Source organism: Neofelis nebulosa, chromosome 1 (genome assembly GCF_028018385.1).
Source record: "Neofelis nebulosa isolate mNeoNeb1 chromosome 1, mNeoNeb1.pri, whole genome shotgun sequence".
In the NCBI taxonomy this organism is placed as follows: Eukaryota; Metazoa; Chordata; class Mammalia; order Carnivora; family Felidae; genus Neofelis; species Neofelis nebulosa.
The window spans coordinates 7,793,017-7,819,907 of record NC_080782.1 but is presented as its reverse complement, the minus strand read 5'-3'; the positions used below and the strand labels follow the sequence as shown (position 1 = coordinate 7,819,907).

General features: G+C 44.6%; 1 long non-coding RNA gene across 2 annotated transcripts in view; it reads left to right on the top strand.

The window, feature by feature from the left end:
• Nucleotides 1–26,891, top strand: part of LOC131503821 (uncharacterized) — an 85,383-nt gene that overhangs the window by 23,136 nt on the left and 35,356 nt on the right. The window contains exon 1 of one of the 2 annotated variants that reach the window (XR_009257629.1): nt 19,760–21,287. The exons of the other annotated variant lie outside the window; for it this stretch is intronic. This is a non-coding gene — a long non-coding RNA (uncharacterized LOC131503821). Of the gene's footprint in view, nt 1–19,759; nt 21,288–26,891 lie in introns of those variants that run through there. 2 annotated transcript variants of the gene reach the window in all.

The window sequence follows — 26,891 nt, the reverse complement described above, 5'->3', positions numbered from 1 at the left end:
CGGGCACCAGCATTTTCTGAACTTCCCCAAGTGATTCCAATACGAAGGGGAGTGTTAGAACTGCTGGCTCATCCATGACGTAGTTGGAAAAGAAGGAATGGAAAGAAAAACACCACAATGTCCAGGAATTGTTGCAGGAAGAGGTCTCCAAAGCTTGAGAAACAAGCAATAAGGTCTCTGGGCTACAAGGTGTGAGGAAGGATCCATTAGATTCCTCAGCACATTTGAAGTTCATTTCACATTTCAGAGACGGAGCCTGGGATACTCAGATCAGGATGCCTTCCACAGCCTGCTTATAGGGTGGCCCTCCTTTTTTATTTGTTTGTTTATTTATTTATTTTGAAAGAGAGAGAGAGAGTGGGGTGGGGGGGAGAGAGGTAGAGAGAAAGCATCCCAAGTAGGCTCCACACTGTCAGCACAGAGCCCAACACGAGGCTCAATCTCACAAACTGTGAAATCATGACCTGAGCCAAAATCAAGAGTCACATGTTCAACTGACTGAGCCACCAGGCGCCCTTTGAGCTTTGAAACTAAAGCCAAAGGTTGGCTGCCTCAGAGAAGGTAAGATAGAGCAGAGGAAGAAAAATCCTGAAATCTGCCTATTCTGGGTCAGAGGATTGTGGGGAGAGGTATTGACAGAGGGCAGAGAAGGGGGAATGTGCTGGCACCCCACGGATTCTGGCCGAGTGGGGATAATCCAAATATATAACAACCAGCACAGAACCCGGGTCTGGGGGAGGAGATGTGGGACAGGGACATTGGAAGACTTGGGGTCCAGGTGTCCTCTCGTATTGTAACGACTGGTCCCGCTGTACTCCGTGCTGATTGAGGTGTGAGCCCTGGTCTCATACCTGTTCTCTGAGTGTCTGTCCACAGAGAAGGGCTTGCCGGGTGAGTCAAGGCACTGACACTGTCAGCTTCTGGAAGCAAAGCACCCACGTAGAGACAAGTACGCTCAGTGGGTTAACACAGTCTAGGAGAGGCAGGTCCAAAGCACAGCAGAGTCCTCTCCAGCCACCTTCGGGGCCCATACCTGTAGGTGGGACCCAATGTATTCACATGCCCCTGGCCCCAAAGAGCTTTGTTGATACGGGTTATATCTAGGAAAGTTTACTGTATTCGAAATTAGTTTTTAAAAAATATTTATTTAATGATTTATTAAAGACAACAATTATAAATCTACTACATGGCAATATAAATAACATAATTCTATGAAGAGTGTTAGGATTCTCCAAAACAAAAATATTTGGTGAGAGATTGGCATGGGTTTACTTTTATGTTTGCATATCTCTTTAGTGGAAGTTAGCTACATTCTCCTATATGCTGCTGTATCCGGTCTTGCCTATATGTGGTTTTCTAGATACATACGTGGCTGTTAAGGAGAATATTTAATGGGTTTTTTTCCTCAGATAATTGTGGATATTCTTCTTTGATATTGCATAAAAACGCCACTGCAGATTAGTGGAGAATAAGATTTAAGAAGCCAAATAATGACTTAATATTATTACAGGAATAGCTCTGTGGAGGTTTGAGAGGGTCATAGGACCTCAAGGAGGCCCCAGATGGCACTGGATTTGGGGGGCAGCAGAAGGGAGCCCATGAAAGAGGGTGGGTTCCAAGAGGACCTTGCATAATCAACTGTGGGTTTACGTCCATGTTTCTTCGCTCTGTGTGCCTCTTTATCTTGTTTGCAGAATCCTTTGTTAAGGCTAATATGCGGGTGTAAGTAGGTCACAGTGGCCTTTAAAACCAGAGCCGGGCAATTTCACCAGGTCAGTAATTTAAACTTTGAATTGTTAAAAGAAAAAAAAAAAACCCACTAAAGCAAGGCCAAGTAAAAATGATTCTTTTACATGGACGCTCACATGTTTAAAGTGGTAGTTTTTATAGACCTCCAGTCTTGCTGATTCTGAACATTTTTTTCTTTATGTCGCTTTTCAGAGAACAGATCAGAGTCTCAAATTATGCTTGTAAGCTAGGCTGTGCAATATTCGTTATTATTTTAGGATGGCGAAGTGAGCCATGGAAGGACGCACGTGGGGGGCTTCGGGGGCTGGGGTGGAGGTCGTGCTGCAGGCCAGTGGTAGCTACCAGCGGATTAAACCACAAGAACACACGTAGGGAATACACAGAAAGGGCCACGTGCTTAGATGTTGCTGGGGCGGACTTCCTTAAGGGCCAGGCAGACTAGGTCTTGGGGTGAACTGGGCGTTAAGTCTTATAACAGGCAAGGATGAGGTTATGGGCAAGTGCGGGGATAAAGCGCCTGAGTTGGGGTTATGGTAGATTAGGAGTCGGTGCCCTTAACCACCACGTAGTGTCTTTTGTGAGAGAAGCGTCTCCCGATTTCTTTTTCTCTTGCCACCTTCATTTCCACGGCAGATATTCCCAACTCAACTTGGCCATTAAATTGGGGGATTTCTGATGCGTGGATCGTGGGTCCCTTTTTCTTCCTACCTTGTACTCAATCCTTAGGGTGTCTTCTTTGTGGGTGTCCACGACTTCATTATGGCTTAAATCCGGTTGTCTTACAAATTTATGTCTTTAGCTCTGACTTTTCTCTGACTTTGATATTGAACAGCCTACTTGATGTTATTTTTCCTGGAATAGCTCAAATATACCTTCTGCCTCACTTGTCTGAAAGCAGACTCATGCTTCTCCATCAAGCCTGGTCTTCTTCCTGTCTTACAGATTTCTATGAACGTCACCACTGACGGTTTCTATTAGAGACTTCGGAGGCCTCCGTGGCCCTCTCGCTCACTCCGCCTATGCTGAATCCCCTCCCCAGTTCTGAGGACCCCGTGTCTGCTTCTCTCAGACTCCACACCTCCTCCAGGCCTGCCCGGGATGCCATCCTGTCTTGGGACTTCTGCACCTGCCTCTGAACACCTCTTAGCACCCACTGTTGCCCCAACACAGTCTGCCCCACACAATAAGGTCAGAATCACCCTCCGACAACGCCAAGATGTGAATCTGCTTAGGCAGTCTGCCCTCACGATAAAAAACAATGACCCCCCAAAACCTACTGTGAGGATTTATTTCAAACTGTAAGCTCAGTGGCTTAACTCCAAACAGAAATCCCGCTTTTTTGGGGGAGCGTAGGCCTCGGACTGGGTTTGGGTCTTTGACCTGTGGCTGGCTGCCCGGAGTCTCCCCCGTGCATGTAGGGCCCAGGCTCAGCCAGACCTGTGGGAAGGGCGCGTGCACAGAACTTGGGGCTTTCCTTCTCAGATATCACCCTTTGCTTCCTAGCTCCTGTGGCTGCCCCATCTATGCCTCTCCATCTTCAATCCATGAAGACTGCAAATTTTCATCTGCTCCCACATGGCCTCCACTGGGCTCTGCCCTCAGAGTAAAAGAAAAACACAAGGAGACCCACCAGATCCTTTCTTTTTTTTAAATATCAACACCCACCCTCCAGTGAGTGTCTGCCTGCTTTAGTCCCTCTCCAGGCCTCAGGCAGTTGCTTATTATATCCGGTCCTGGGTTTGTAGTTTTTTTTTTTTTTTTTTACAGCTTAAGGGACTTTTTTATAGTTTGGGGGATGGTTGGTCCGTTAGGAGCTACTGAGCCATTATTGGAAGTGCAAACTGAAGTTTCAGATTCTCGAGCTGGCCTTCAAGCTCATGCACAGCCTGTCTTTTACTGGCTCCTGGGTATTCATCCCAGAAATGCTCCCCCAATGCTCTTTGTTTTCATCCCACTCGCCTCTTGCCGCTTCCTCAAAGGTGCCACCCTCCTTCTGCCATCTTGGCATTGTCCGTGCCTTCTTTCCCGTCAGCCTGAGTGCGCCCTTCCGTTCCTCACCTTGCCTCACCTCCACGCGGTTGGAGACGGAAGCTTTTCACTTGGAGAAGTCAGATGTGGCCAGCAAAGGCTCCTTGTCTCCCCTTAGGTCATCCCCCTGTTGTATATTCCGTGAGCACCCTGGACATTTGCTTTGTAGCACTTATTCACTTGGCGTTCATTTCCAGAACTCTGATTCATCGCCATTCCCCCAGTGGGGCTAGTGAGATCGGGGGCCATTTTCTCACCACTGTGTACAATACCAGGCGTACCCCACAAAATGCTCCCCGAGCAATCTACATGTTTTGTACATAGGCTCTCCATGCATGCATTATGGATGGATTACGCTTTTTTTATCTTTTAACTTTTTATTAGTAATGCACATGCCACCATTACAGTGTTACGTTGTTCTGTATTTGTCTATACGTTTACCCTTACCGGAGAGACTCACGCTTTCCTGTGCCTTCCTGCTGCTGCTTAGCTTGATTTGGTTTCAATCGGAAGAACTTCCTTCATCGTTTCGAGTGTGGGCAAACTCCCTGAGGTTTTGTTTCTCTGGAAAGGACATTCTCTTCATTAAAAAAATTTTTTTTAATGTTTACTTATTTTTGAGAGAGAGAGAGAGAGAGAGAGAGAGAGAGAGAGAGAGTGCACATGAGTCGGGGAGGAGCAGAGAGAGAGGGAGACACAGAACCTGAAGCAGGCTCCAGGCTCCGAGCTGTCAGCCTGACGCGGGGGCTCGAACCCATGAGCCATAAGATCATGACCTATGGGGAGGCTAGGCAGGGAGACAGGGGCACAGGAGCAAGAAGGGTGGTCTAGGTGGAGAGAAGTCCTGGTGGGACTGGGAGGTCCCGGTGGGGCTGGAGAGTGGGAGAGACTCGGTGTTATGGGTCAGGCCTGTGATTCTTGCTGGACAGCCCGCCTTTGGTCTAAGCCCCAGCTGTGCCGATCTACTTATGACTGGCCCACTGCCCAGGGCAATGTCCACCCTCCAGCCTCTGCCTGTGGTCCTGGCCATGTTGCTTGGGTTCTCGCCCCTTTCCTGGAGTACTCATCCTTAGCTTTCGAGATTCTGCTCAAAATTCCATCTGTTGCCTTTTCTTTTCAGGCAGACTGACCCCTTTCTTTTTTATGCCTGTGTTGTATCCACACATAATCCTATTTTTCTAGTTAACGCCTAATATAGCTGATCGCAATGGCTTCTTTTCAGGTTTTCCCCTGCTGGACTGTAAACTCCTCCGGAGAGCTTCATGTTTTAGTCAGCCTTGGCCCCTACTACTAGCTCAATGGCAAGCACACAGTAAAGGTTGCAGAGATGGTTATGGTTGGATCACATGAATAAATGAGGGACAGATGGTCAGGTGTGGCTCAGGTGGTTGGAACACCACCTTTGATGTGCAGAGCGTGGGGAAGTCTCGCGTGACAAATGGAAAGGATGACAAACCATCGTGTCGATAATCAAAGGTCAATGGAGTGAATGTGGTAACGGAGGTAGGAGGAAAAGGATTTGAATTTCTCTGTGGTCAGAGTGCTGAAGAAGCAGGGAAAGACCGGATGGGATTTGTGGAGAGATCGGGTGTGAGGCACGTTTGGAAATCATTGGAAATCTTTGGAGTGGAACGGAAGACTCATATTTAGCGACTTTGCACTAATATGGTCATGTCGGTTGTTAATATGAGCTAGTTGCATACTAACGGGCGGTAGATACAGTAAAGAATAAGTGTAATTGATATCGGTGTACGTGGTGTAATGAAGTTACCACGCAGTGAAAATCAAAGCGATGGCTGGGCACAGACCATAGATGCTCTCCAATCCTGCTGATCTGGTGTAAATCGGTCCCGTTACTTTAGAAGACACTTTGGCACCATCTATTCACGTGAACACACATGTATTTTATGCCCCAGCAATTTTACTCCCAACAGCGATGTGTGCACGTGTGCACCAAGGGACGTGCATGAGAATGTTCCCAGTGGTGTCAGTGGTAATGTTCCTATAAACTTGGAGCAACCCAAGTGTCCATCAATAGTAGAGTGGGTACATTTTGGTAAATCCATGCAGTGGACTTCTATAAAGTCGCGAGGACCGGTGAAATACCTCAGCATGAGACAACATGGGTTGATCTCACAAACGATGTGAAAAGAAGGAAGCCAGATAGAAAAGAATATCGTGCTGGGAGATTACCCATTTATATGGAGCATAAGAGCAAGGACAACTTGCGTGGTGTTAAAGGCAACAAGTTACATTTGGAGGGAAGATGGGGGGAAGTAATTGGGAGGAGGCTCGAAGGGGCTTCTGGAACTTGGACGTGTTCCATTTCTTGACGTAGGTGATGGTTACGTGGATGTTTTACTTTTGATAACTCGTTGAAATATACACATAGGCTGTGTAAGGTCTCCATCTGTGTGTTAAACTGCAATAAAAGACCTTATTTTTAAAATATAAATAATATTTTATATTTTAGTAAGAAGACATGTACCACCCTCCGCTTTCTTAATATCATCATTTCTCTGTGAGGAACCAGTTTTTTGATGCTGTTCATAATTTTATTGACTTTCCTTCCCCATAATCTTTTTCCTTATTCATTTGCAAGTGGGTTTTCAAGTGACTACTTTGATCATTCGAATCTGCGTTTTATATCTTATATGCAGTTATCACACAAATGCTTTCATTCCTTCAAAGGTTAATTTGCTGCAATGTCTTCCTTCTCCCACCACCAGCTTTTCTGATTCAGTGGTACATGTTCTCCAACATTAATTTTCAGTGGATCAACTTATTCTTTTTCTCTTAAAGGATAAATTTACATTTTAATTGAATGCTGGTATAAAACAATTGATAAAACTACACCTTCTCAAACTTTAACTTTTTTTCCCCTCTGACTTAGACCATTCTAGTTCAATTTCTTAAAACATCCAGACCTAACACCACCACATAACTGAAAAATGTTTGATCAGAGTCAATTAGAGCAGTGTTGCAGAAACAGAGCTATGGTATATTATAGCGAGAGATTGGATTCTATTACACTAAATAATTTGTGTTGCGCCTACAGTGATATCTACATAAAGCAAATGAAAAGAATTAATATTCTCTCTAGTTAGCCAAGTCAGCAGCCTTTGAATTTCAAAGTGATCACAAATCTTGTATTTTTAACCAAATGGCTGTGCTTATATTTAACTTTCCTTTAAAAAAGATATCATAGCTTCATAATGATTGTCAAAAAATCAAATGTCATTGACTATGTATAATATATGCAACATTGGGCGGGGGCGGGGCAGTACAGTGCACTGATAGAAACATAGGCTTGGGATCACACGGCTGGGGTTCGAATCCCAGCCTGTAGCTGAGTGACCTTGGGTGAGTCACTTATCGTTTTGACACTTCAGTTTCTTTGTCTGGAAGAATGGTTCCCTTTCTGTAAAAGATGAAAAGAGTTATGAATGCACAGCCCGTAGAATGGTGCCTGGTACACAGTGGGCACTCAATGAGTACTTGCTGTTTTGTTGGTTTAGTTGCTATTGTTAAACTTGTGTTACACCCGGGGCGCTGTTATTTAGGACAGAGAGTGAGTGTCAATTTAAAGCGTAAAGCCATTTTTTGGAGGTGTGTTGTAAGGGCCCATGTGACAATAAAAAGGACAATTTGAGTGATGGGAGTGTATAAAAAAAATTTTTTTTTTGATGTGCAGCTACTCTTAGAAAAAAGGCAATTATTTTGGAGCTAACATTTAAATAAGGGTTATTAGCTGAGAGGAGGAGATTCGCGTTGGCAAGAGTTGACCACCGATTGCCATTCTGACAGCATAATGACAGGTGGGGTGACAGGACAGACAGCATCTTACCATTACGATTCCCGTGGAGTGATACCTTAGTAATCAATAATAGCAATTTATGTTTCGTAATGTAACAGTTAAGATCAAAAGGCATCAAGTTGCATATTCCATTATATTTACTCTACACACAGGAGAAAGTCTGGCTAAGACCTCAGAGCTGCCTCCCTCACCCACAGCTGACCGTGGACACGCGTGCAAGCCCAGGCGGGGCCGGAAAAACTCTCAGCTGGCCTGTGGACTCAGGGGAAATAAAAATACTTACCGTTGAAGGCACCGAGTTTGGGGAGCTCGTTACACGGCAATCACTAACTGATACAATCGATTTCATCTGTAAGGGCTGAGCCTTAAGATATCAGCGGTACGTTCTGAAGGTCCTTGAACTCTCCAGTGTCTGTTACCAAGTACATGATGTCTACCGCATCAGTGTAAGGATGCTTCTGGGTCTCCCAGGTTGGGCTTCTAGCCTGTCCCTCTTTTGAGCTCTTAGCTGACATGTGGTGTTTCTGGTGATGGACTTGGTATCAGCCTCTCTTTATCTACAATTATGCTTTTTGTGGAGCCCAGTGACACCATCGAGGATGTCAAGACAAAGACATTTGTGAGCCAGACCTCCGCCTTATCTGCTTCTGAATTCTCAAGACCTAATTTTGGGCTGGCTCTGCTACCCTCGCACTGGCACCGGTAGCTGGAAGGAGCCGGTGTTGTTGTCCACACCTCTGGTTCCTACCCAGGGGCAGTTTGTCCACCCGGCAGGCGTTTGGAAATGTCGAGGGACATTTTTGGTTGTCACAACTGGGGGAGGCGGTGCTTTTGGCATCCGGTGGATAGAAGCTACAGGTGCCACTCAGCATCCCACGGAACACAGAGGAGCTTTGCACCACGAAGAATTATCCTGCAAAAGTATCAACAGTGCTGAGATCAAGACACTCTGGTCTGGATCTGTCACAGAGAAGGGTCCCCTCAGCAGTCAAGCCTCTCATCTCCGACAGCTGTGATGTTGAGGCCTCCGCCTGTGTGTCCCAGCTTTTCCCGTAGCAAGTCTCAGGAACAAAGGTTGTCTCTTTATGCTAAGTTATGCTTCATTCAGACTGAGCCAAAACTCTCCACAAAGCAGGTGTCCTCCCCAGAGATTGTGAAAGTCTTTTCATGATCCCGTCTCAGACTCCAGCTTAGCTCGGCTCCAGGATTCATCAAAATACCAAAATTACGCACAGACTAATCCATCATTCCACAGCCTGGGGAAGATCCTTACAGACCTTAAACATCTTCCACCTTTAATTATATTTTGAGTCTGACTGAACTTAGCAAATGGTGCTTTTAAACACAACAATACTAGCTTCGTCTAATGGGGTTCAGGTTTGTGGAATTTGAGTTTATTGAGCATATCTTATACCTTCCTCAGAGGATTTATAGCTTTGTTTTTATTGCCGATAAAGCAAAAAACCACACCAAACTCTGAAGAGTGTCTCTGTCCTGGTAGAGACTTAGGGACATTCTGATGATCTGTTTTAAATCGATTATAAGCAGTAGGATCCACTGATACAGAGCCTTGGGTTATCTAGATAAAGAAGGCATATCTTGACCCCGTCGGGGAAGTGGCTTCCACCAGCAACGAGAAAGCTGGAGGCATTTCCACCACACGACTCTCCCCTCCCACCCCGGCAGCGGGAGTTGTGCGCCTCATCGACATATTCACGCTCGTCAGTCGGACAAGCAGAAGCACGACGTGTGGAGTATGTGGTTATTGCAGAAATTAGGGATTAGTTCTCGCAGACGTGGATGTGGCGGGAGCCATCACTGCCGGGTGCTGCGGCTGCATCTGATGTCTGCGGTGAGGGCCGAGCACGAAGTCGCTCTGGGTCCACCAGAATGGCAGCGGGGAGGGACCGCCAGATGCACATAGGAGTGTGGAGAGACCCGAACACCCATGGCCAAAGAACTGGACCTCGAGATGGACAGAATGTAACTTGCAGATGTCCCTTACTGCCTCCATCCACGCCAAGGGGGGACCCGCATGAGAAGCAGGTGCCGGCCACCTCAAAGCTGCACGTGCGTCTGTTCCAGGCTTTGGACAAGCTGAAGGAGAGCTCATGAGCTATGGGACCCATATTACTGACTTTTCCCTTTGCCCCAGACTCCGACATGGCTTGTTCTCACATTGTTACCCATCCCATTCAATATTTTGATAATTTGTTCACCATATATTTTCCTGCATTAATTTGAATTGAAATTTTTTAAAAAACCTTTGCATTAATATGTTGTTCATCTGGAGTACTGAGTGTTTCGGTCCCCCTGTAAATTTTGCACCCTGCCTTGTGGACACTGGAGAGCCGCAGTTCGAATGTTCACCATCAAGGTGAGCCACTGGCTCACCGATCATGGGTATGTGCTGTCACTGTGCCTGGATCTCCTCGTGAACTTCCAGAGTGTAAAAAGATATAGCTGCCACTTCACTTGTACATTCCCAATCTCATGCAAAATGTCCCTTGTGACCAGCACTAACCCAGGAACACACGGGGAAAAGGATGCCGCAAAACATGCCCTTAGCTTAGCTTAGTCGCAGTTCAGCGGCACTACAGCAGCCCAACGTTTTGCACGATTTTATTCCTCTGTGTGAAAGAGGCTGATGGGTGTCTCCAGGCTCCAGAAGTTTCTCCAAAAGCACATTCTCAGGGTATTGAGCTGCTGCCCGCGTCTCTACCCTTACACGGTTGCCATGTTTGGGACCAGTTGTAACTAACACTCTTATAGCTATGAACCAAGAAACACGATGTAGCCACATGACCTATGTAAAAACGACCCCGAACTGAAGAGAGATAGGTTTGAAAGGCTCATCTTTGTCTAAGTGATTGACAGTCGCTGCTTAGACAGAAGAGTTCTTGGTTCACGCCTGGATGCTGTCGGATTCCATTTGTGAGATGTCCAGCTCTGTTTGGATGCTCATGCTTGTGGAGTCTGGTTAAGTAGCTCAAGGCTCTAATGAGCAAAAAGCAATCTAACGATCGCAAGCAATCCTCCGAGAACCACATTCTGTGACACGTCCCATAGGTGGTGGTGCTGGCTGTGGGGTGGACTGTCTAAAGGGAAATCCCCCAGCAAAGTGGAGGACCATTGAGAAACTTCTTGGTGTTTGACCAGCTTAACACCCTGGATGCAGTCCAAGATGAACCGTTTCATACTGCATGTTACTCTGCCGAACTGTGTGATGTTGAGGTGATTGTATTTGTTTTCTGAACCCATGAATTGACTGAGAGCCCCCAAATGGCTCATGTTCCCCACACATGGCAGTCAAAACGCTTCCTGTTATTGGCTTTCTGCGAAGCCAGTTTTAGTGGATTATGCCTAATTCTGGTGGAAGGAAATGACAGCCACATGCTGTAATGTGTTCTCCTCCTCTCATTTCTTCCCCCAGCGAGATTTGGATCTATTTCTCCGTTAGGAGGTGAACAACAGCTGACTTTAGGGCTCCTTCCCCCCACCCCCAAACCTGTGATAAGAACTCGAAAGATGTGATGTTCTATTGATGTTCACTTGAAGGGGGGAGGGTAGAAAGGGGATGCCTTAACAACAACAACGACAAAAGGTGGAAAAAGAAAGAACAACTTTTACACTTTTATCTCAGTGGGAAATTCATGCTGAGCTCTGATACATTGAGTGGTCCCTAGACAGAAATTTGAAACTATTTCCAGCTGTTTAATTTCAGTTGGCTTTGTGGAGATGGGAGCTACTCAGAGCACATGCGAGTCCGCCATTCACCCAGAGAACAGCAGTTAATAGGCTGGATAGCCCTGAGGAATGTGTCGGGGAACGCTGTCACCACCAATGACAGGATTAGTTCTTGGATGTACCTCTAAACGTATTAATCAGGAGATGATATATCTGTATTCTAATACCTGTGGCGACTGCTTTTCAAAAAGCACAAAGAACCGAAAGGTAGAAAGAGGCATACTTTGCATATATATTGAATTTTATTCACAGGGGCAGTATTAACATTTACTGGAAACCCAGAAATATTTCTAAAATTTCTTTTCTCTCCAGAAGAAGGGAAGGAGAAGAGTTAATCAACAGTGGGAACTGTGGTTTAGTGAGGAACCCAACGACTTTCATACCAAAATGGGAACATGCCTACATGTTCCACCCTCATGGATGGAGGATTTCAAGAGAGGCCAGTTGTGAAAATATAAAGAGGCCTCTGTGTTAAATACCCATTTCAGGAGGAGTCTAATGTCTGAATACTTCTGTGTGAATCAGCAGTATTTGCAAACTGTGGTTTCCTATTCCTATCTGAGAGGCTGTGCACAAAATGTGGAGAAAGGGCATTAAATGTGTATCTTGGGGACTGTGAATTCCTTGTGGCATGTGTAGACACATTCGGGAATAATCTGTATCCTGAGCATTCATTGCGCCTTTGTTCCTTTATCTGAATAAACGCCGCAGAACTAAACGTGTGAGTGCTCAGTGCACTACTTTTGAAGACGAGGAATATTCTTTATGTCCTCTGCAGCAATACAACCTCCCTTTGTTTTTTGGTCACTTCCTACTTCTGACACTCCTTCTGCAGCTGTTGTCGCTGTCTTTTTTAGTCCCTCCTGGGAAGGGGTGTCCATAACTTTTAAAACTAAGAAGTCATTGTGATGTTACGATTTGCATTTTTAGGGTAGCTCCTTCCATCTGTTTTCCAGAAAAGGTAATTCTGCAAAGCGAATTTGGCAAGGTTTTATTGAATAATAATATTTTTAAAGCAGAGGCACCGTTCATCACAAATAGAATGGGACAAAGACCGTGCCGTTGGAATGTGACAGATTTAGCTTTAGGACTAGATGGAATGTTCCATGTGGCTTCTGTGAAGGATGGATTTCCTAGCCAAATTTGTAAGAGAGCAATTATGGCTGTCAACAGCCATCAGTACCGGGGCAGGAGACGGGCAGATCTGGAATTCCCATTTTAAGGACAACACAAAGAAATGAATACGGGGACGGTCTCACTTGCTCTACCCTGGGCCTTCCCGTATCTTCTGAGTGCACCAGCACCACTGATGCACCATCTCAGAGCATTGGCTCCATGTTTCAACCTCTCAAACGTCCTCAGGCATCATCCATTCCCCTCTATGCTTCTCAGAGGTCAGCTTCCCCAAGCAGGTGGCTGGTTTCTGTGGGTTCCAGTTCCCTTTTCCTTCTGGGGTGTCCAGGTGGGAGAGGGTCTCTCTCTTCCCAGATGTTGTGTTTCTTGTCAGCACTGGGAACTCCAGATGCCTGGAGAGAGTGGTCCTCTCTCTGAGGGTCTCAGCAGACAGGTGGAGTGGAGCTGGGTCCCTTTCTTCTTTCAACCTGGCCTTTAAGTGCCCCGGGAGCTACCACACTGGTTAGATAGTGTCTTCCCTGAAAAGCTGGGGTAATTTAAGAGGGGAATTACAATGCAGGAGTGGAGAGCTTCAACATAGGCACACAATAGGACAGTTGCCTGAGGTCTACAAGAAAGCATTTAAAGTGTTGAACTCTCTCCAAACAGTTCACCCTGCCCCACCCCAGGGCTCACCTGCCACCCTACCCAATATGTTCCAATCAGTAAAAATCTCTTTTTTCTAGCCTACCACAAAAGAATTACCACTCACTTTTGGGGAACTGTTATACCCCTTCCCCCATTCCCAAGTATTCCCCTCCCCTCTGGGCAATCGTCATGTCTGAGACATCAGGTCATGGCTAACACTGGAGTTTCAGCAGAATGGTCAATGCTGGCCAATGATGCACTAAGTTCCTTTTCTTCCCCACAAAGCCTGAGGGCAGTTTTGGGGTAAGACTAGGGAATCTCACACAACATGAAGGATGTGTGCTGTCACACAGCCCTGTGAGTGCCACATGCTAATCCTTTCCTATTGCTGGCATTGGACCAAGCTCACACAAGGGTGTCTCCCAAGAACCAACACTCTTTCTCGGTGACCAGACAATCTAGATCTGAACTTGGAGAGATTCCAAGTGGAGTGGAGAGGACCTCCACTCATTAGTTTCAAATTCAAGCTGGCAGCAGGAGGCTGAATTCAGGTGACAGCACAGAGTTGTAAAAGTATCTGAATTTGGGGGTGCTTGGGTGGCTCAGTTGGTTGAGCATCCAACTCTTGATTTTGGCTCAGACCATGATTTCACGGTTGTAGGATCAAGCCCTGCATTGGGCTCTGTGCTGACCATGTGGAGCATGCTTGGGATTTTCTCTCCCTCTCTCTCTGCCCCTTCCCCACTCGTGTGTGCGCTCTCTCTCTCTCTCTCTCTCTCTCTCTCTCTCCCCCCCTCAAAAAAATAATAATAATAAACTTAAACAAATATCTGAATCTGGATGTCTGTTGGCAGGAGGCCCCCTTTCCAGTTCCCTATGGTCCTCCCCACTCCCAGTTGGCTCCTGTCCTCTTCCTTGTTGATTTTACCTACATGGGTCCTAAAGTCATTTGAGTGTGTGATCAAATGGAAGAGGGAGATGATATCTGCCTCCCCACTCCATGACTGTGGAAGCATTGTGCCTAGTAGGTTTTCTCATCCCTGTTTGGGCTTCACAGACTCAGAAAAGAGCCATATCCCCCTTAATGGTGTCTCCCTTAGCACACAAGATATTTTGGAAGGGTGGCTATTGTCTGACCACCAAAAACCCCCCAGGTGTGAGTGGATAAGGGTCTTCTGCTTAAAACTGACTGATTTGGCTTAAAGACTGAAAGTTGACTGAATCACATAACAGGTGAGATCAAAGTATGATCTTGAGAGATATTTCACCTGGACTTAGAAACAGAAAGTGAGGGAGATCGAGTGATTGCTCAGACAGAGAGGACTCCATGTATGACTCCAAGTCCGGGGCTTTCACTTGTGGAGCAACAAAGTCTCCTGGCGTGGGGGCTCAGACCCAACAGGAACCCAACTAAACCTTTGACCAGGAATAAAAGAAAAAAGAAAGGGAAAACCCTCTGGCGGTGAGCTCTTGTAGGACTTTGAGATTCCACTTTGGTCCTGATGGTCTAACTCGGAGCACAAAACGGGACCTCCAAGTATTGGCCTGACGGATGGTTGCTGGGGAGCCTTTGAAGAGACGGAGTACTTTCTAGACTTCTAGGTTTTGCAGATTTGCTTAAAGTCAATCACAACAATAGTTTTTCCTGATAAATGTAACATTGTCAACACCTTACTTTGCCATATAGGTATGGTTGAAAACAAAACAAAATAAAACTAGAGCCACTTACTAGCTCCATAATTTCCTAAAAGAAAGGACTTTTAAAACCAAAAAAGTAGGCTGGACATAATCTCAAAGTGAGATAGGTTCCTCCAAAGAAAAATAATTGTCCAATTTACACCAATAAAGTAAGAAAAATGAAGGACGTAGTTTAAAATATCAAATGCAGAGAAGATACGTTAGATGATTTTGTTATGTTGCCTATTTTGCGTTTACAATAAGTTTATCAATTTGGGAAGATATCACTGATGCTGTAAAATGAGGTAACTTTGAATTACCCAACTCGTTCCATGGTAGTACTTTGTTTTTATCACAGTCACTATTGAGAATTGGGTTGGTAGGAGAGTTTTGATAATATTTTACATATTTGGAATATTCTTGCAATATGAGGGGAGGTAAAAAAAAAAAAAAGACAGCAGCCCTTTTGATTGAGTAAGAGTGAGTGGCTTCTCTCAGTCTTCCTGTGCAGGGCACGAAGAGAGTAGGCTAGATTCTTTGGGCTATGTGGAATCTAAGGGGAGCCTTTTAGGAGCCTTTTAGGAGCCTGCCAGCCTGGAGTCCTGAGGGCCCATCAGAGACAAAGAGAATATGCCAGAGAGAAATGTTGGGGAAGGTTTGTCAGGGGATAGCACAGTGGGTTCCAGAGGCGGGTGCCACATTGATCTCAGGACCTCCACTCATTAGTTTCAAATTCAAGACAAGTTGTGTAGCCTTCTGAATTCTTTGTTTTCTCATATATAAAATGAGAATCCGAAGAGTCCTATCTCACTGGGTTGCCACGAGGATTATCTGAATGATGATGTCTTTGAAGTTTAGCGGTCCTGATGTGCCATAAATGCTCAGAAATGGTTGCATTTATAATTAGGCCAGAACATTATCTGTCAGATTAATGATTAATGGAATTAATGGATGACTTAACGATAACAGGGCACCAGTGAATTTTAGGATTAAACGTGCTATTTCTCCAAGTCAATATGGTTGTGCCTGACAGATAGTGTAATTATGATCTTTTGCCTGCATATAATATTTCCCCAACTTAATTAACAAATTATTTCTTCACGTGCTATAATTAAACTGTTTAATTAATCTACCTAAACAATCTTTGATTAGTGGCCTGAAGGTGGGGTAAATGTACCGGTGAAATTTATTTCTGGACATGTCTGTCTTTCTTTGTATTCATGTATCATATTTCAGTTTTAGATAGAAAATCCCAAAGTTGTTGTAAGGGCAATGGAAAAAAGAAAGGGTGAGGGCTATTTGGAAATACCTGATTGAATGTCTAAGTCCAGCCTGCTCGTTCTGTTACCCAGAGTGATGGGTGGAACATTGTATTAGGGTTTGGGGTTTTGAATTAGTATTATTATTCCGCTGGCTTCAGCAGTGGACTTTCTCAAAAGGGAAAATTATTATGAAAATTAGAACCTGTGGCCATATATATGATTCTGTCTTTGTTGGTGTGAACTGCTCTGGGGAATTCATCCTTCAATCCAGCTAATGGTAATAGTCTAGAAAGTAAAAAATTACATAGTTGGGTGTGAATTACACTGCTATGTCTATATGCCTATTGCTAAGTTCTCTGAACCATATGGAACCTTTTGAGAAAAATTGCAGGAAATATTTTCTTTCTTGTTTTTCAAGACCACAGTGCTATAAAAAGGGTCTATAAACCTGGAAGCAAAAATAAGTATACATAAATAAAGTTATTTTTGTTGATCTAGAGAAAAAGACTATATATTATATTAGTATACTTATAAACACATATATAACTTTATTATATAATAAAATCTATATTTTTGAAGTCAGCCATGAGTCAAGATTATTTGCAATCACTTTATTTCTATTGATTTTTTTTTTCTGCCCTGAGCATATGTCCATATTGGAGATTTACTCTTTGATCCTTGGGTTTGCTGAAGGTAGACTAATTTTAATACTTTGGTTGAATTGTTCATTTCTAAAGATGTGCGTAGAGATCATGTCTTGGACAGGTTAAAATGTTCAGTGCATTTTATGGTAGCCACTTGCCCACAGAAAATGCTTGACAGTGGTGAACTGAACAACCACTTACTGAGTTAGTATTCTCCTTTGGGCACTATTTTGGGCAGAGAAAAGATTTCAGGTGGCACTTAAAATTTTTTTAAGTTTATTTATTTTGAGGGAGAGAGAGAGAGAGAGAGCGAGCGAAAGAGGGAGTATGAGTGAGCAGGGGAGTGGTAGAGAGAGAAGGAGAGAGAGAATCCCAAGCAGGCTCCACACTGCCAGCACAGAGCCTGGCACAGGACGTGAACTCCCAAACTGTGAGATCATGACCTGAGGTGAAACCAAGAGTGGGATGCTTAACCAACTGAGCTACCCAGATGCCCCTCATGGGTCACTTTTTACTCATGAGGTGACAAAATTTGTGGGGCAAAATTCCTCCCATAGAATGTGCTCCCCCCCGGGCTAAGTCTGAGCAGTGGGGGACAAGAAAGAGGGACTCTGTTGCTCTGATTAGCCAGGGCCTGGGGTTCTTATGTCTGTATCCAGGAATGTAGTTGGGTCAGGCAGAGTGGACACTGTGGTGTGATTTTAATGCTACCAGAAAGTCATTCATCACCCATCCCTTGCTGTGAGTAGTAACTGCGGCATTGGCCACAGGAAAACATGATGTCAGTGTGAACACAGCCAACCTCTGAAATAACAACTGTTCTTTGGCCAACCTTGGAAAGGACATGGTCAAACGGAGGCACTGCCCAAGCGCCTCTCCTTTATCCAGCTTGTAGTGTTCAAGAATTATCTGGGGGAAAAAATAATTGTCTGGGGAATGGAGCTCCTGGCTGGCTCAGTCAGTAGAGCATGAGACTCTTGATCTTGGGGTCATGAGTCTGAGCCCCATGTTGGGTGTAGAGATGACTTAAAAACAAATCTTAAAAAAAAATTATCTAGGGAAGATATCTCGCTTCTCCAGTTGGGATCTTTGATTGGCTTCCTTATCTTAATTCCTTCCTTTTTATGATTTCCCCTGACAATCCTTTTTGCTCTCATTCATTTGGTTGTCTCCTAGAGCTTGAATTTTGCTCTCATCTCTTACTTTCATGAAAGAAGGGTGCATACCAGCTGCTCTCATGAGATCCGACAGAGACAGACCTGTCCAGAAACTTAATCATTCAAACCCTGCATCACTCAGCAAAACTAGAAACATTAGTTCTTTCTTATTTCCTTAGACTCTTCTGGTACTTGGGTTTTCAAATGATTGCTATTTTAAGAGAATTAATACCCTGAATTTTAAATGAGTTCCTGGGCCATTTTCTGTTGTGGCTTTTTCCACAGGAATAGTGACTTTGACAGATCTCTTTCTCCCTGTCGTACATTTGACCGTTCCTATTTTTGTGGAGAACGGACTGAGCTTTCAAAAAGTAGCTCAAGTAACTTTCCCGCCATCTTCTGGGAAATCTTATCACTTACCCTTTTGTGGGCTCACAGTAGTCTCGACTTTGTTCTGTAATCACAGGCATCATACTTTTTGGTACTTGTTTACTTTTCTGTCTGCCATTATTTATTAGTCTGTATAGCCCTTGAAGAGTGAGTCTGTGCGTTATTCCTCATCATATCCTTAGTGTCTAGCAGAATGTGTAGTAGGCACTCGATAAAGTCTTGTTGTCCAAACCTCAAAGACACCATGTGATAGCTAACACACAAGAGACCAAGGGTGCAGGCCCATTCAGGAACAGGAGGTAGGGAAAAGTGGAAGAGAGTAGGTGTAGTGACGCAAAGCATGTGGACTGCTTTTCTTCTGAGGATTCTGGCATGACCCAGCATTTGAGGTAACTCTGAGATACCTGAGAGATAGGTAGGCTGAGGAATATCCAGTTATAAAGCCTGAAAGGGAGAGAGATCGTGGTCAAAACTGTAAACGTGAATCCCTTTTTGATAAGAGGTATTTGAAGCAGTAGGTGTGGATGACATTGCCCAGGCAGAGTGGACCAAGTAAGAAGAAATGAGGACCCAGGAATCTAAAGTCAGGTGCTTGTAAGTTTGCCAGAGGGAGAGAATAAGACGTAAACCTGGTGGTGGCTGTGTTATAAAAGGCAAAGGTAGTCATGTTTCTAGAAAGATGGATGGTCAGTGATGTTGGTGCAGTGGAAAGATCAAACGAGAATCAAAGAAGTATTTGGTAAAACAATGAATAAATAACAGGTCAAGTAAGATAAAAAGAATACCTCAAACTTAGTCCAGCCAAGTCTGAAATCATTATTTTCCCCAAAACAATTGGTCTGTGTTGAAAGGTCCTTAAGACCAGTGATCCACTAGAAGGACTAAGGACTGAGAATATAATCATGCCCATGGCTGTGATCTATTATAGAGAAAGAATACCAATCACGATCAGCAAAGGAAATGGCACACGGGGTGAAGTCTGGGGGAAATCTGGTGCTAGCTTTCAAGAGTCCTCTCCCAGTGGATCCACACGGGATGCACTTAATTTCTCCCAGCAGTGAGTTATGACAACATGTGTGGAATGTTGCCATCGAGGGAAGCTCATTAGAGCTTCAATGCCCAGGATTGTTATTGGGAGCTGATCACATATGTACCCCCTGCCTGGCACGTACTCAAATTCCAGACTCCAAGAAGGAAAGCAGATGTTCAGCTGAAACCAATTGTTATTAACCTGGTTTAGGTACAGTGAGCCATTCTTATCAGTTAATGGCAGAAACCTACCTGAAATCAAGCTCCCAGATGACACAGAGGGTCCAACCTTCTAAAGAGGCCTTTCAAAGGATAGCAGTGAGGCCTGCTATGGTAACTCTTTCCTGTACAGAGTTCTTTTCTACAATTCCCTGTTAAGGTGCATGACACGATCATTAATTCTATTAAGCAAGTCAGAAACATAAGCATCATCCTTTGCCACCTTCTGCTTTTGGCTGACTAGGTGGTTTTGGATTGATGGGGAGTAAAGAAAAAAACCAGAACACACATGCACACACGCATATGCAGACCTGTATTTGAATGCTTCAAAGAGCCATAGAAGCAGTGAGCCTTTGTAGGACTAAGATACAGAAAAAATGAAAAATGAAGAGAGGTGTCTGGTGTTTGGAGCTGTTTTTGCCCACAAGGCAAATGCAGAATCAGAAAAAAAAAGTGACATCTGAGAGGTTAAGTTTCTGAGCAAAGCTTTTGGTAGTGTCACAAGGCTGAAGGGTGGAAAACTATAGTGTAGGACCTTCTAAGAAGAAGTCACTTACTCCAGGCTTTTTGTTGTTATGCAGAAGGCTACACCCTCAGAGTAAGGCTGAATTGGAAACATTGCAGAAGTTACAAAGGCTAAAAACCAACTCCCAGCCAGCTTAATCCCCAGACAGGGGTAAAATGATCTGTGAGGGGAAAAATTAAATCCACTCTGGATGATGATAATCTTATCCAAAGCCTTGAATGCCTATATAATTTTATGAAAAATTGTGTATGAACACAACATTGGCACTCAATTAAAAAAAAACTCTCCAGGTATACAAAAGGGTAAGACTTGACCAAAACCAAGAGAAAAACATAATTAAACAGTAAAAAATAGAGTTCTTATACAGGAACGCCAAATACATATAATTAATGTGTTCAAGACATAAAATTACAAGATGAAGAATTTCAGCAGGGAACTAGAAACCACAGAAAGGAAACATTGGAATTCTATAATAGAAAAACAAAAATAAATTAAATTCAGATCTCAGTGAATGGGCATAACATTATATTGAGGTACTGTAGAGAGAATTGGTGAGCCAGAAACAAGTCTGTGAAAGGCTAGCACAAAAAGTCAAAAGATTAGATGGGAAGAAGAGAAAGTAAGAGCCACATGGAACATAGTGAAAGGGTATAATTGTAGTTCCACAAAGATAGGAGAAAGACGCAATGGGCATAAGCAATACTTGAAGGAATCATGGCCAAGAATTTCACAAAACTTCCAAAAAATGTTCAAAGACATCTATCCTCAGAATCAAGCTGGTGAGCCCCAAGAGGATAAATACAAAGGAAACTGCCTTGGACACGTCACTGTAATTTCTGAAGACCAAAGATAAAAGGAAATCTTAAAAACAGTCAGAGGTGTTGAAAAGACAGTTCTTTGAAATAGCAAGATCAACAGCTGACTTCTGATGGGAAATCATGGGAGTCTCAACGCAATTGAATAATTTCCTCAAAGCAATGAAAGAAGCCTAGAATCCTTTCACTCGTGGCGATATTCTTCAAAAATGAAGGTGGAATAAAAACACTTTCAGAGAAGCAAAAATTAGGATGACTTTCCCAGAGCACATCTTCACCGAAGGACGTGACGGAGGGAGTTTTTCAGTCAGGAGGAAAGTGATCCCAGATGGAGACATGCAGTGCTGAAAGGGAGACCAACAGAAACAGAAATGTGTACCGGCAAAAATCAACAAGAATAATGTATTGAGATGTTTAATATGCGTGTTGACTACAAACATGAGGAGAACAGCATAAACTTTGGGAGGTAAGTAGGGCTGAAGTGTGCTAAGGGCATTGCCTTACACATCCACAAGCTGAGTGGGAAATTCAGTCTTCCATAGTCCATGACCTTGTATGTATGTATGTATGTATGTATGTATGTATTTATTTATTTATTTTTGAGAGAGGAAGAGAGAGACATGGACACAGAGACAGAGAGAGAGAGAGAGAACAAGCAGGGGAGGGGCAGAGAGCAAGAGGGGGACAGAGGATTTGAAGCCGGCTCTGCACTGTCACCACAGAGCCCAGTGTGGGGCTCGAACCCACTAACCCTGAGATCATGATCTGAGCCAAAGGCAGACACCTAACCGACCGAGCCACCCAGACACCCCTCCATGAGCTTGTTTTGTTGGTTTCACGTCCCGAATGTCCCTTGACTCGATGTCTTCCTCTCCATTCTACCGCTCACAATCTAGTCCAGGCCGCCATTATCTGTTCCCTGGGAGTCTACAGCCACACTCACCAGCCTCCTGCTTTGCCCGGGCACCTCATACAGTCTGTTCTCCACCGAGCAGCCAGACTGATCTTCCGGAATTACTTCCCTTGGTCCAGATCCTGCTCTTCCTTCATCCGCCTGGAGGTGGTGCCACCCTGACCTGAGGACAGGAGAAGGTACACGGAGGTCAACCATCCTCCTCCTTTGTTGAGTTGCCACGGGGTTTCACCTGGCCGGTGCCCCTGTGATCGCAGCCCCAGACTGGCTGCTTGCTCCTGGGGCAATGTGGCGTCCCTCTGTCTTCTTGTCGCAGGGCCCTCCTGTGGGTCTTGCTCCTCCAACTGTGCCCTGTCGCTTGCCATCTTTCTGGAATGCCTCACAGTTTCTGGCGCGGCAAGGAATGCCTTTCTTCTTTACCATTGCATTAATGGGTTTAATCTTCTAGGTGTGTAGGTACTGAGTGATAATGTGGAGCTGTAAGGTAGGCCACCTTGCCTTCCAGGAAACGAATGAAAACTTCTACAGAAGCTATCTCTTTTCATGGGGTGGGAGAGTTGGCATGGATATGCTCCCTTTCTTGCCTCTCTTTCTTACACAAATGGTGGGCCGGACAGGGACCCCTGACTGCTCCCTCAGATGTATGTTTGAGTACAAGTGCTGGTCTGTGCCTTCTGCCCAGAGGAGGCACGGTAGGATAGGGTTCCTGCTTCCTACCCCAGGGAAGGTTGTCCTTAGCTTGTTTTGTTGCAGCTCACTCTTGTGAGACCAGTTGTCTTCGATTGTGGGGGGCGGGTGGGAAAACTAGGGTTCAGATGAGAAAACCCCTGTTTGGTCTCAGCACTAGGCTCTAGCTTTGGCCAAAGAATCCAGTCTTCTGCCTGTCACTGGTGACATGCTTTGCCATTCGTTGAGACCAGACCCTGGAGTGTATTAGGCTGAGCGTCCTGGGAGGATTTTCTTTATTGGCCAGAGCTTTTGAAGAGAAGAGTGTGTTCAGACAGGCCTTTGCTTACCAGCATCACCACTAAGGTGATGCCAACACAAATGATTGCCATTTATATGATCATCTTCATAGTTTTCTCTTATTCGCGGCTTCCATGGTTTTGAAGCTATGTGTTTGGAAAACAGATTGTTGAGTATTGACTACTGAGAGGGAAGTCCTCAAGAAACAGAGGTCGAAAAATACAAAGTTAGATCCCAGCAGTAGGGAGAAAATGTCGGTGATGATCTTTGGGCCTCAACAGCTCTCTGTGCAATTAGGTCGGCAAAGCCTGCATCAGACTCTTGTTTGGGCGAAAGTGTTTGGCTTGAAAAGTCTATTTAATGTTGCAGTATATTTTTAATTCAGGAGAAATCTGTTCCTTGTTTCCATTATATGCTCTATAGAAGATAAAGTTCTAAAATCTATTGGCTGATGGGATATATAGTAATAAGACTCAAGACAGAGGTGGGGTAGAGCTAGGGAGCCATGTCAGGGAAAGAGCACTTTCCATGAGATCTACTGTCTTAACAAAGTTTTGTTTTGTTTTAATTTTTTTTAACGTTTATTTATTTTTGAGAGACACAGAGAGACAGAGAATGAGCAGGGGAGGAAGAGAGAGAGAGAGGGAGACACAGAATCGGAAGCAGGCTCCAGGCTCTGAGCTGTCAGCACAGAGCCCGACATGGGGCTCGAACCCACGAACCGCGAGATCATGGCCTGAGCCGAAGTCAGCTGCTTAACTGACTGAGCCACCCAGGCGCCCCTTAACAAAGTTTTAAGTGTCCAATACATTATCGTCGACTAGAGGTACAGTGTTGTCCGGCAGATCTGTTCAGCTGTTCATCTTGCTTGACAGAAACTTCACGACCGTGGATTAGTAACTCGTCACCCCCCATCCTGGCAGCCAGCATCCCATTCTCCGAGTCTAGGAGTTCGACTAGTTCAGATAGCTCACGTAAGTGGAATGAGGCAGTGTTGTCTTTTTGTGATTGGACAGTGTCACTTGGTACAACATCCTCAGAGGTTGTCCATATTGCATACTGCAGAATATCCTTCTTGTAAATGGCCGAATAGTATTTCATTGTATGTATACATAGTGTGTCTTTATCCATTCACCTGTCAGAGGACATTGAGGTTGTTTCCATGTCTTGGCTATTGCGGATAATGCTGTAATGAACACGGGACTCCAGATATCTCCTGGAGATCTTTTTTTTTTAATGAAGGTACAATTGACATTTCACATTATGTTACTTTCAGGTGTGCAACATAATGACTCAGTATTTGCATATTGTGAAATCATCACCCCAATGAGTATAGTTAACGTCCACCACCACGCAGAGTTACAAATGTTTTTTCCTCTGATGGAAACTTGTAAGATTTACTCTCTTGGCAACATTCAATTGTGCAATACAGTATTATTAACTATAGTCACCATGCGGTACATTGTATCCTTAGAGTTTATTTATTTTATAACTAGAAGTTTTTACCCTTTGACCCTCTTCACCTATTTGGCCCATCTTCCAACCCTCACTTCTGGCAACCACCAATCTAATCTGTTCTCTGTATCGATGAGATTGGTTTTGTTTTTTTTTTTTTTGATTCCACATGTAAGTGAGATTATATTGTTTTCATCTTTCTCTGACTTATTTCACTTAACACAATGCCCTCAAGGTCCACTCATGTTACCACAAATGGCGGGATTTCATTCTTTGTCATGGCTGAAGAGTATTCCATGGTATATATACTATATCTTGTTTATCTGTTCATCCGTCAATGGACAGTTAAATTGTTTTCATGTCTTGGCTATTACAAATAATGTTGTAATGAATATGGGAGTGCAGATGTCTTTTCAAATAAGCATTTTTGTTTTCTTTAGTTAAATACCCAGAAGTGAAATTGCTGGGTCGTAGCATAGTTCTATTTTTTATTTTTGAGGACTCTCCATTTTGAGGTTTTCCACAGCGGCTGCACCAGTCTGCATTCCCACCAACAGTGCACAAGGGTTCCCTTTTTCCCCACGTGCTCACCAGAGCATGAAATAAGATATTTCTTATCTTTTTGGTCATAGCCATTCTGCCAGGTGTGAGGTGATATCTCACGGTGGTTTCGATTTGCATTTCCCTGATGATGAGTGATACTGAGCATCTTTCGAATACCTGTCAGTCCTCTGTATGTTTTCCTTAAAACTCTGTGTATTTAGATCTTCTGCCCATTTTTAATTGGATCGTTTGTCTTTTTGCTATTGAGTTCGTAGGGGTTCGTCTATATTTTGGAGATTAACCGCCTATCAGAGACATGATTTGCAAACATATTTTTTTCCATTCAGTAGGTTGCCTTTGAGATCTTGATTTCTTTTTGTTTTTAAATAAGAAAACGAACACAGGTCAAAAATTTTATTTAACTTGGTAATTAGTGAGGGAACCAGCAGGATATTAAAACTGATATGAAGAGCAATTGATAAACTAGATTTATATAGGCAATCTATTTCTTTTTTTTTTTTATTTTTTTAATATGAAATTTATTGTCAAATTGGTTTCCATACAACACCCAGTGCTCATCCCAACAGGTGCCCTCCTCGATGCCCATCCCCCACCCTCCCCTCCCTCCCACCCCCCATCAACCCTCAGTTTGTTCTCAGTTTTTAAGAGTCTCTTATGGTTTGGCTCCCTGCCTCTCTAACCTTTTTTTTTTTTTTTTCCTTTCCCCTGCCCCATGGTCTTCTGTTAAGTTTCTCAGGAGATCTTGAGTTCAATTCATTTGGGTAAATGCTCAGCAGTGGGCTTGCTGGACCATTTGAGAGTTCTATTTTTTTTTTTTTTTGAGGCACCTCCCTACTGTTTTCCGTAACAGCTGCACTATTTTGCATTCTAGTGGGTTCTTTATACACCTCCTCCTTAACCCCTGGAACAGGGAATTATGTGACCAAACATGTGCAGAGGACTGTACAGCCCGATGCTCCGAAGGTGCTCCATCCATCAGAGCGACTCCCCCTTTCCCCTGGCTGATTCTCTGCAGACAAGGCTGACAGAGCGGGTCGCGAAGAATCCAGAGGTTCTAGCTCTCTGCCTGTGTCAGGCTGACATCCAACTTTGATTTTTAATAGCAGCAAAGTTAGGTCTCAAAGCACACACCTCTCCTCTTTTAGCTGGAAATGGTTGCAACAAATGTAAGACAGTGAGAGATGAGTTGGAAAATGGACTCATTTTTAAAAACTTAACATTGCTTGTTTTTAGCAAGTCAAATGGACCTGAAGGAGCCCTCTTTGCTCCTAATGGATTTGCCAGTCCCTCCTGCTAATCAGATTGCAGGGGCCTGCTCGCCCCTGCCATCTGGCAGTCATTTTCAGGACTAGTGAGACGCCACGGGGGACTTGTGCTCCAGCAGGAGCTTCTGTGATTTCTACCACTTGTCCGCAAGCACTTTCACGCCCTTTGAGGAGCGCACATCACATCGCCACGGAGCTTGATCCTTTCCATTACACCTAAGCGTGCGTTAGCTCTGGGGTGAGGACCCCTCACACCCGGCTGCCCTGGATCGGGGCCCGGTGGGTATTTTGTAGCAATGCTTCGTGCAGGGCTGGGGCTGGAGCGGAGATAAGCGTGGTTGCCGTGTGCAAACCTACTCCTTCCTCCCAAGCGTGGGAGAGCAAGAAAGCATTCCCGCGTGAGAGGATGTGCCACGGGGAAGCTTCTGCTGCCGCGTGCACACCCTCTCTGCTCCCTCTGCAGCTACACTGGCCCCACACGTTCCCGAGAACGAGAGCACTCCGCTCCTGTGTCTGGGGGCTCATCTTGTCCTCTAGCTGCCAGCTCCATCATGTGTGGGTTGAACAAGGTCACATCCTGACAAAACTTGGAAACAAGTTCTTTTTCTCCACCGCCGGCCAACCCCAACGGTTTCTTCCAACACCCAACACCATGCGCGTGCCACATCATCGCACAGACACTCACCGAGCAGCCTATGTGCCCGGCGCTGTTCCAGGCCTTTGGTCACATCAATCATCCAAACAGACAGAATCATGCCTCAAAAATGCCTAGATTCTCAGTTTGTGAGTTCGAGCCCTGCACGTGGCTCTGCGCTGACAGTGTGGAGCCTCCTTGGGATTCTCTCTCTCTCCCTCCCTCTCTGCCCCTTCCCCTGCCCACCCCCCATCTCTAAAAATAAAGAAACTT